Source organism: Salvelinus alpinus, chromosome 10 (genome assembly GCF_045679555.1).
Source record: "Salvelinus alpinus chromosome 10, SLU_Salpinus.1, whole genome shotgun sequence".
Taxonomy (NCBI): domain Eukaryota; kingdom Metazoa; phylum Chordata; class Actinopteri; order Salmoniformes; family Salmonidae; genus Salvelinus; species Salvelinus alpinus.
This window is the reverse complement of record NC_092095.1, coordinates 70,721,510-70,729,908: the sequence shown is the minus strand read 5'-3', so window position 1 is coordinate 70,729,908 and position 8,399 is coordinate 70,721,510. Positions and strand designations below refer to the sequence as shown.

Genomic DNA, 8,399 nt, shown 5'->3' with positions numbered 1-8,399 from the left:
TTAAAGAGGTACACACGGCACTGAATGAAGAGGTGAGAGAACTTAAAGAGGTACATACGGTACTGAATGAAGAGGTGAGAGAACTTAAAGAGGTACACACGACACTGAATGAAGAGGTGAGAGAACTTAGAGGTACACACGGTACTGAATGAAGAGGTGAGAGAACTTAAAGAGGTACACACGACACTGAATGAAGAGGTGAGAGAACTTAGAGGTACACACGGTACTGAATGAAGAGGTGAGAGAACTTAAAGAGGTACACACGGCACTGAATGAAGAGGTGAGAGAACTTAAAGAGGTGCACACGGTACTGAATGAAGAGGTGAGAGAACTTAAAGAGGTACACACGGCACTGAATGAAGAGGTGAGGGAACTTAAAGAGGTACACACGGTACTGAATGAAGAGGTGAGGGAACTTAAAGAGGTACACACGGTACTGAATGAAGAGGTGAGAGAACTTGAAGAGGTACATACGGTACTGAATGAAGAGGTGAGAGAACTTGAAGAGGTACATACGGTACTGAATGAAGAGGTGAGAGAACTTAGAGGTACACACGGTACTGAATGAAGAGGTGAGGGAACTTAAAGAGGTACACACGGCACTGAATAAAGAGGTGAGGGAACTTAAAGAGGTACACACGGCACTGAATGAAGAGGTGAGGGAACTTAACCCTTTCACACGTACCATCACACGGGTGTGATCGTTCTACAGTGGTCCCTGAAGCGTACGATCACACCCGTGTGATTAGAACACTCATTTAGAACGCTCGTTTAGAACGGCCAGTTTCGAATGACGCAACAATCAGCGTTTGAGCTGGCCACACTTTTTTCAGAAACTATTTACACAAACACAGTCCTTACAAAGTTATGTCCAGAATGTGAGCAGTTTATTTTTGGATTCAATGTTCAGATATTCACAGAAGAATATATAGCATAACACAATCATCCTAACCGGAAAAATGTAGGCTACATTTGTCCTAGCGCTGAGGAAAGATTGACCCAACACAAGCAGTCATATTTTCTAACTCTCGGCTGACATAAACTACAATATGAATTAGCTAATAGCAATTACTATGTATAATTAATCACATCACGGGTGAGCACACCATTGATCGAAATAATTAGGTAAAGCACTTTTTAGAAATCGAAAGTAATCCGACGATTAGTTTCAGCGCGCAGCCATGAATTTTTTTCCTCACAGAAACCGAAGATAATAAGAGAAGACGAGATGAGTTTGGTCTGTTTATAGTATGCATGTTGAAGGGGTGTGTCGTCTACATCCCACCATTCATTTCCGGAAGTTCTCAAAAAACGAGTGAACTCTTACTCACCTCATTTTGTTATAACATCTTTAGTCAAACAGACGATTACGTGAACCCAGAATGCATTGAATGTCAACAAACATGACTACACAGCTGGAATTAGCTTAGCTCATCATAATCAGTACAACCTTCAAAAAAGTATTTTACACACATAATATGTGCCCATTACAATCTGTGCAAGAATCGGAATGCATGATGTCACCTAGATTTGAAAACATGTGAATAAAACCGTAAATACACAAATAATTGCCACAAAACATTTTCTGATAGTGATTTATTGATACAAGTGGCGCGTGCCGGCAGTCAACCACGTACCCTCTCACTCTAAACCATTCAGTGTTGTTGTTTATGTATGTAGCTAGTGAGATGAGCTGAAGCATTAGCAATGTCTTTCAAAAGGAGACAACAAACAAATGTGAAAATTCTGGAGATTTTTTAAAATTCTGACAATGAGTCTGAGTATGAAAGTCAGGAATCAGATTCTGACAGTGACAGTGAGGAGCTGCCCCCCAACCTTGTAGCCATTGAGAACCCTGAATCTGAATTTCCCTTGTCCACTGACAAAGTCCCAGTTCCCTTTGAAGATGCTGGTGGTGATGGAGGCATACCAACAGTGGATGAAGTACAGGAGTTCTGTGGTAGCTGGAAGGCCACCAGTCATTTCACCCCTCCTGGCCCTGCTGTTTCACCCCTCCTGGCCCTGGTGTTTGCTTTGATGAGTCCCAGTCTGGAGTGCAACGCCCCTTGCCATTTCCAACTGAGGCAGAGTGCTTCAAGTTGTTTCTGACAGAGGAGCTGGTGGGAGACATAGTAGAGACCAATCGCTATGCCTTGGAGCTACAGGATAAGAGAGAGCCAGGAGTGGGGGACAACCACAATTAGTGAAATGTATACATTCCTGGTGACAGTAAAGACTGCTTTCTAGTTCTGCTGCTATGACTGCATTTCATCAACGCTACTACCATCCTAAATGACCCGTTATACAAAATAAGAAATGTTAACAGCTGGCAGTAAAGTGGCATGACAAACGAGACGTCCATGTCCTCTCCACTGTCCATACAGCAACCATGTCGGCCACAGGGAAGGTGGACCACCTGACGGGAGAGAGAAACAAACCAGACAGAGAAACATGAAACCAGACTGCGTGCTTGACTATTACCTCAAAATGGGGGCAGTGGATGATAAACAGCTTTGTGGAATGCACTCAGAAAACAACCAAGTGGTATAAGATATTTTTCAATTTTTCCAGGGTAGCGTCAAAATACAACATGCCAATACTTCTGACGCATTTAGCATTGTTTTACAGAACTAATAGAATAATGTAACTAGCTACATAAGCACGATTGAATATAACACCATAAAAGGTGAGTAACATGAGTAACGTTACCTCGCGTGTCCGCGGTTATAAGGAATATATACAAATATATTATGCTCCATTCACACAGTGAGCTATAGTAGAAACGGTATAACACGACACAATAACGTAATTAGGCACTTACTTTGATAGAAACGCAGTCTTGATTTGAAGATGGGTGTCTGGAGTGACGCCTCTAGCACTGAGACGCTGTGCCACTTGGGAGTCATAAGGCCAGGGTAGCTTCAAAATACAACACATGCTAATACTTCCCTGACGCAATTAGCATTGTTTTCCAGAGCTAATAGGAGAATGTAGCTAGCTACCTAAGCATTGAGTATAACACCATAAATGTTATGAAATGAGTAACGTTACATCGCGTGTCCGCGGTTATAAGGAATATACACAAAAACATGATGCTACAGTAGAAACGACATAACACGACATGCAGAAACTATTATAACGTAATAAGGCACTTTGATAGAAACGCACACATTTCCAAAGGTATTATTGGTAACGAAAACAACGTTGATTTCGATGCAGGCGACAGGTGGAATAATATGAACACGTGTATGCAGGACGGCAGATGAGTAAATGTCCTGCACAAACAATTGAGAAGTGTTTGGGGAATTTTGTCCGGGTCAGAAATGTCCAAAAAATGAATTGGTCCGCAAAAGTAAAAATGACTACTTTTATGTGAATGAATGAGGCGGAACACACCTAATTTCAAACTGTTATTAGAAAATAAAAAACTTGTTCGAAAATAATTTAAAATTGACAAATAAAAACAGGCTGCGTGCTTTTGTTTGAGGGCAGCGCGGATGAAATGTACTGTTACATAACAAACACATTCTGGAATGGAGAGAACTTTCTAATATCACGTGCATAAAAAAACTCACGCTGGGGCGACCGTTAGAGATATTTGGAACTCACGCATGAAAGGGTTAAAGAGGTACACACGGTACTGAATGAAGAGGTGAGAGAACTTAGAGGTACACACGGTACTGAATGAAGAGATGAGGGAACTTAAAGAGGTACACACGACACTGAATGAAGAGGTGAGGGAACTTAAAGAAGTACACACGGCACTGAATGAAGAGGTGATAGAACTTAAAGAGGTACACACGGTACTGAATGAAGAGGTGAGAGAACTTAATGAGGTACACACGGCACTGAATGAAGAGGTGAGAGAACTTGAAGAGGTACATACGGTACTGAATGAAGAGGTGAGAAAGCTGAGGTGTGACAGAGAGCAGGACACTCCCCCATCCTGCCACCTAAGATCTACTGTACATCTACTGTGATGGTCCGGTTCTAAACCACACAAAAACAACACTAGATACTGTGGAACACAAAGCTTTTACTATCTCATCCTGGAATATACAAGGTCTGAGGTCATCTGCCTTTGGCCTAAAGAGCAGGAACCCAGACTTCATCAAATACATTGGAAATACAGACATTGTCATCCTAGTGAAGGTGTAAACTTGGCAGTAGAAAATCTAAACAGTATATTTGACCTCTCAGCTTCCCCATCAAATCTAAAAACAATGACAAATGGTTTGATGAAGAATGCAAAAACCGAAGAAAGAAATTGAGAAACCTATCCAACCAAAAACATAGAGACCCAGAAAACCTGAGCCTACGCCTTCACTATGGCGAATCACTAAAACAATACAGAAATACATACCAGAAAAAGAAGGAACAGCACTTCAGAAATCAGCTCAATGTAATTGAAGAATCCATAGAGAATCTAACCACTTCTGGGAAAATTGGAAAACTCGAAACAAACAACAACACAAAGAGTTATCTATCCAAAATGGAGATGTATGGGTAAACCACTTCTCCAATCTTTTTGGCTCTATGACAAAGAACAAACAGCAATAACATATACATGATCAAATACAAATCTTTGAATCAACTATTAAAGACTACCAGAACCCACTAGATTCTCCAATTACATTTAATGAACTACAGGACAAAATACAAACCCTCCAACCCAAAAAGGCCTGTGGTGTTGATGGTATCCTAAATGAAATGATAAAATATACAGACCCCAAATTCCAATTGGCTATACTTATACTCTTTAACATCATCCTTAGCTCTGGCATCTTCCCCAATATTTGGAATCAAGGACTGATCACCCCAATCCACAGAAGGGGAGACAAATTTGACCCCAATAACTACCGTGGGATATGCATCAACAGCAGCCTTGGGAAAATCCTCTGCATTATCATTAACAGCAGACTCGTAAATGTCCTCAGTGAAAACAATGTACTAAGCAAATGTCAAAATGTCAAGATGTTAAGACGTTAAGGTGTTAAGACGTTAAGATGTCAAGACGTCAAGATGTTAAGATGGCTGACGTTTTACATGCCCGTAACCAATTGTGCTATTTAGTTCATTTTATGCATTGTTTGTAACTTTCTTTTAAACTTATTTTGTACATAATGTTGCTGCTACCATTTCTTATGACCGAAAATAACTTCTGCACATCAGAACTGGGATTACTCACCACAAACTGGAAAAATATTTTTCCTTCAATAACGAGTCAGACGAAAAAGATATACTGCTCTCCCGGGACCAGGCACAAAGGCATTTGCGTGAAGAAAATCTTCACGCAAATCAATCTCTCTGTCTCTGTCTCTGTCTCTGTCTCTCTCTCTCTCTCTCTCTCTCTCTCTCTCTCTCTCTCTCTCTCTCTCTCTCTCTCTCTCTCTGTCTCTCTCTCTCTCTCTCTCTCTCTCTCTCTCTCTCTCTCTCTCTCTCTCTCTCTCTCTCTCTCTCTCTCTCTCTCTCTCTCTCTCTCTCTCTCTCTCTCTCTCTCTCTCTCTCTCTCTCTCTCTCTCTCTCTCTCTCTCTCTCTCTCTCTCTCTCCTATATATATATATAGATATATAGATATATAGATATATATATAGATATATAGATATATATATAGCTACTGTACTGGGGAACCCATCTATATATATATAGCTACTGTACTGGGGAACCCATCTATATATATAGCTACTGTACTGGGGAACCTATCTATATATACAGCTACTGTACTGGTGAACCCATCTATATATATAGATACTGTACTGAGGAACCCATCTATATATACTTATATAGCTACTGTACTGGGGAACCCATCTATATATATAGCTACTGTACTGGGGAACCCATCTATATATATAGCTACTGTACTGGGGAACCTATCTATATATACAGCTACTGTACTGGGGAACCCATCTATATATACTTATATAGCTACTGTACTGGGGATCCCATCTATATATATAGCTACTGTACTGGGGATCCCATCTATATATATATAGCTACTGTACTGGGGAACCCATCTATATATATATAGCTACTGTACTGGGGAACCCATCTATATATATATAGCTACTGTACTGGGGAACCCATCTATATATATAGCTACTGTACTGGGGAACCCATCTATATATATAGCTACTGTACTGGGGATCCCATCTATATATATAGCTACTGTACTGGGGATCCCATCTATATATATAGCTACTGTACTGGGGAACCCATCTATATATATATAGCTACTGTACTGGGGAACCCATCTATATATATATATAGCTACTGTACTGGGGAACCCATCTATATATATAGCTACTGTACTGGGGAACCCATCTATATATATAGCTACTGTACTGGGGATCCCATCTATATATATAGATACTGTACTGAGGAACCCATCTATATATATAGCTACTGTACTGGGGAACCCATCTATATATATAGCTACTGTACTGGGGAACCCATCTATATATATAGCTACTGTACTGGGGATCCCATCTATATATATAGATACTGTACTGAGGAACCCATCTATATATATAGCTACTGTACTGGGGAACCCATCTATATATATAGCTACTGTACTGGGGAACCCATCTATATATATATAGCTACTGTACTGGGGAACCCATCTATATATATATATAGCTACTGTACTGGGGAACCCATCTATATATATAGCTACTGTACTGGGGAACCCATCTATATATATAGCTACTGTACTGGGGATCCCATCTATATATATAGATACTGTACTGAGGAACCCATCTATATATATAGCTACTGTACTGGGGAACCCATCTATATATATAGCTACTGTACTGGGGAACCCATCTATATATATAGCTACTGTACTGAGGAACCCATCTATATATATAGCTACTGTACTGAGGAACCCATCTATATATATAGCTACTGTACTGGGGAACCCATCTATATATATAGCTACTGTACTGAGGAACCCATCTATATATATAGCTACTGTACTGGGGAACCCATCTATATATATAGCTACTGTACTGGGGAACCCATCTATATATATAGCTACTGTACTGGGGAACCCATCTATATATATAGCTACTGTACTGGGGAACCCATCTATATATATAGCTACTGTACTGGGGAACCCATCTATATATATAGCTACTGTACTGGGGAACCCATCTATATATATAGCTACTGTACTGGGGAACCCATCTATATATATAGCTACTGTACTGGGGATCCCATCTATATATATAGCTACTGTACTGGGGAACCCATCTATATATATAGCTACTGTACTGGGGAACCCATCTATATATATAGCTACTGTACTGGGGAACCCATCTATATATATAGCTACTGTACTGGGGAACCCATCTATATATATAGATACTGTACTGAGGAACCCATCTATATATATAGCTACTGTACTGGGGATCCCATCTATATATATAGATACTGTACTGAGGAACCCATCTATATATATATAGCTACTGTACTGAGGAACCCATCTATATATATAGCTACTGTACTGGGGAACCCATCTATATATATAGCTACTGTACTATAAACATGATGGAAACTCCCTCTAACCTATCCAGTGCCTACACCACCCCATGCTTTAAAACCCTGAGTGGAAGTAAACGAGATCACATATCAAGGAGAAGGGAAGGGGTTTGGAACGCAGGCATGTGATTGAAGGAGTGGGGTAATAGGGGAGGAGTGGGGTAATAAGGGGAGGAGTGGGGTAATAAGGGGAGGAGTGGGGTAATAAGGGGAGGAGTGGGGTAATAAGGGGAGGAGTGGGGTAATAAGGGGAGGAGTGGGGTAATAAGGGGAGGAGTGGGGTAATAAGGGGAGGAGCGGGGTAATAAGGGGAGGAGTGGGGTAATAAGGGGAGGAGCGGGGTAATAAGGGGAGGAGTGGGGTAATAAGGGGAGGAGCGGGGTAATAAGGGGGTGGAGTGGGGTAGTAAGGGGAGGAGTGGGGTAATAAGGGGAGGAGCGGGGTAATAAGGGGGTGGAGTGGGGTAGTAAGGGGAGGAGTGGGGTAATAAGGGTAGGTATGGGGTAATAAGGGTAGGAGTGGGGTAATAAGGGGAGGAGCGGGGTAATAAGGGGAGGAGCGGGGTAATAAGGGGAGGAGCGGGGTAATAAGGGGGTGGAGTGGGGTAGTAAGGGGAGGAGTGGGGTAATAAGGGTAGGTATGGGGTAATAAGGGTAGGAGTGGGGTAATAAGGGGAGGAGCGGGGTAATAAGGGGAGGAGCGGGGTAATAAGGGGAGGAGCGGGGTAATAAGGGGAGGAGTGGGGTAATAAGGGGAGGAGTGGGGTAATAAGGGTAGGAGTGGGGTAATAAGGGGTAGGAGCGGGGTAATAATGGTAGGAGCGGGGTAATAAGGGTAGGAGTGGGGTAATAAGGGGAGGA

The 8,399-nt window shown here is 41.6% G+C and overlaps 1 long non-coding RNA gene across 1 annotated transcript; it reads right to left on the bottom strand.

The window, feature by feature from the left end:
- Nucleotides 1–1,579: 1,579 nt before the first annotated feature.
- LOC139532792 (uncharacterized) lies at nucleotides 1,580–3,276 on the bottom strand. Its single transcript, XR_011666649.1, has 2 exons — nucleotides 2,822–3,276; nucleotides 1,580–2,416 (listed from the first exon to the last, which is right to left on the bottom strand). It is a non-coding gene; the product is annotated as an uncharacterized lncRNA (long non-coding RNA).
- Between the last annotated feature and the right edge of the window lie 5,123 nt (nucleotides 3,277–8,399).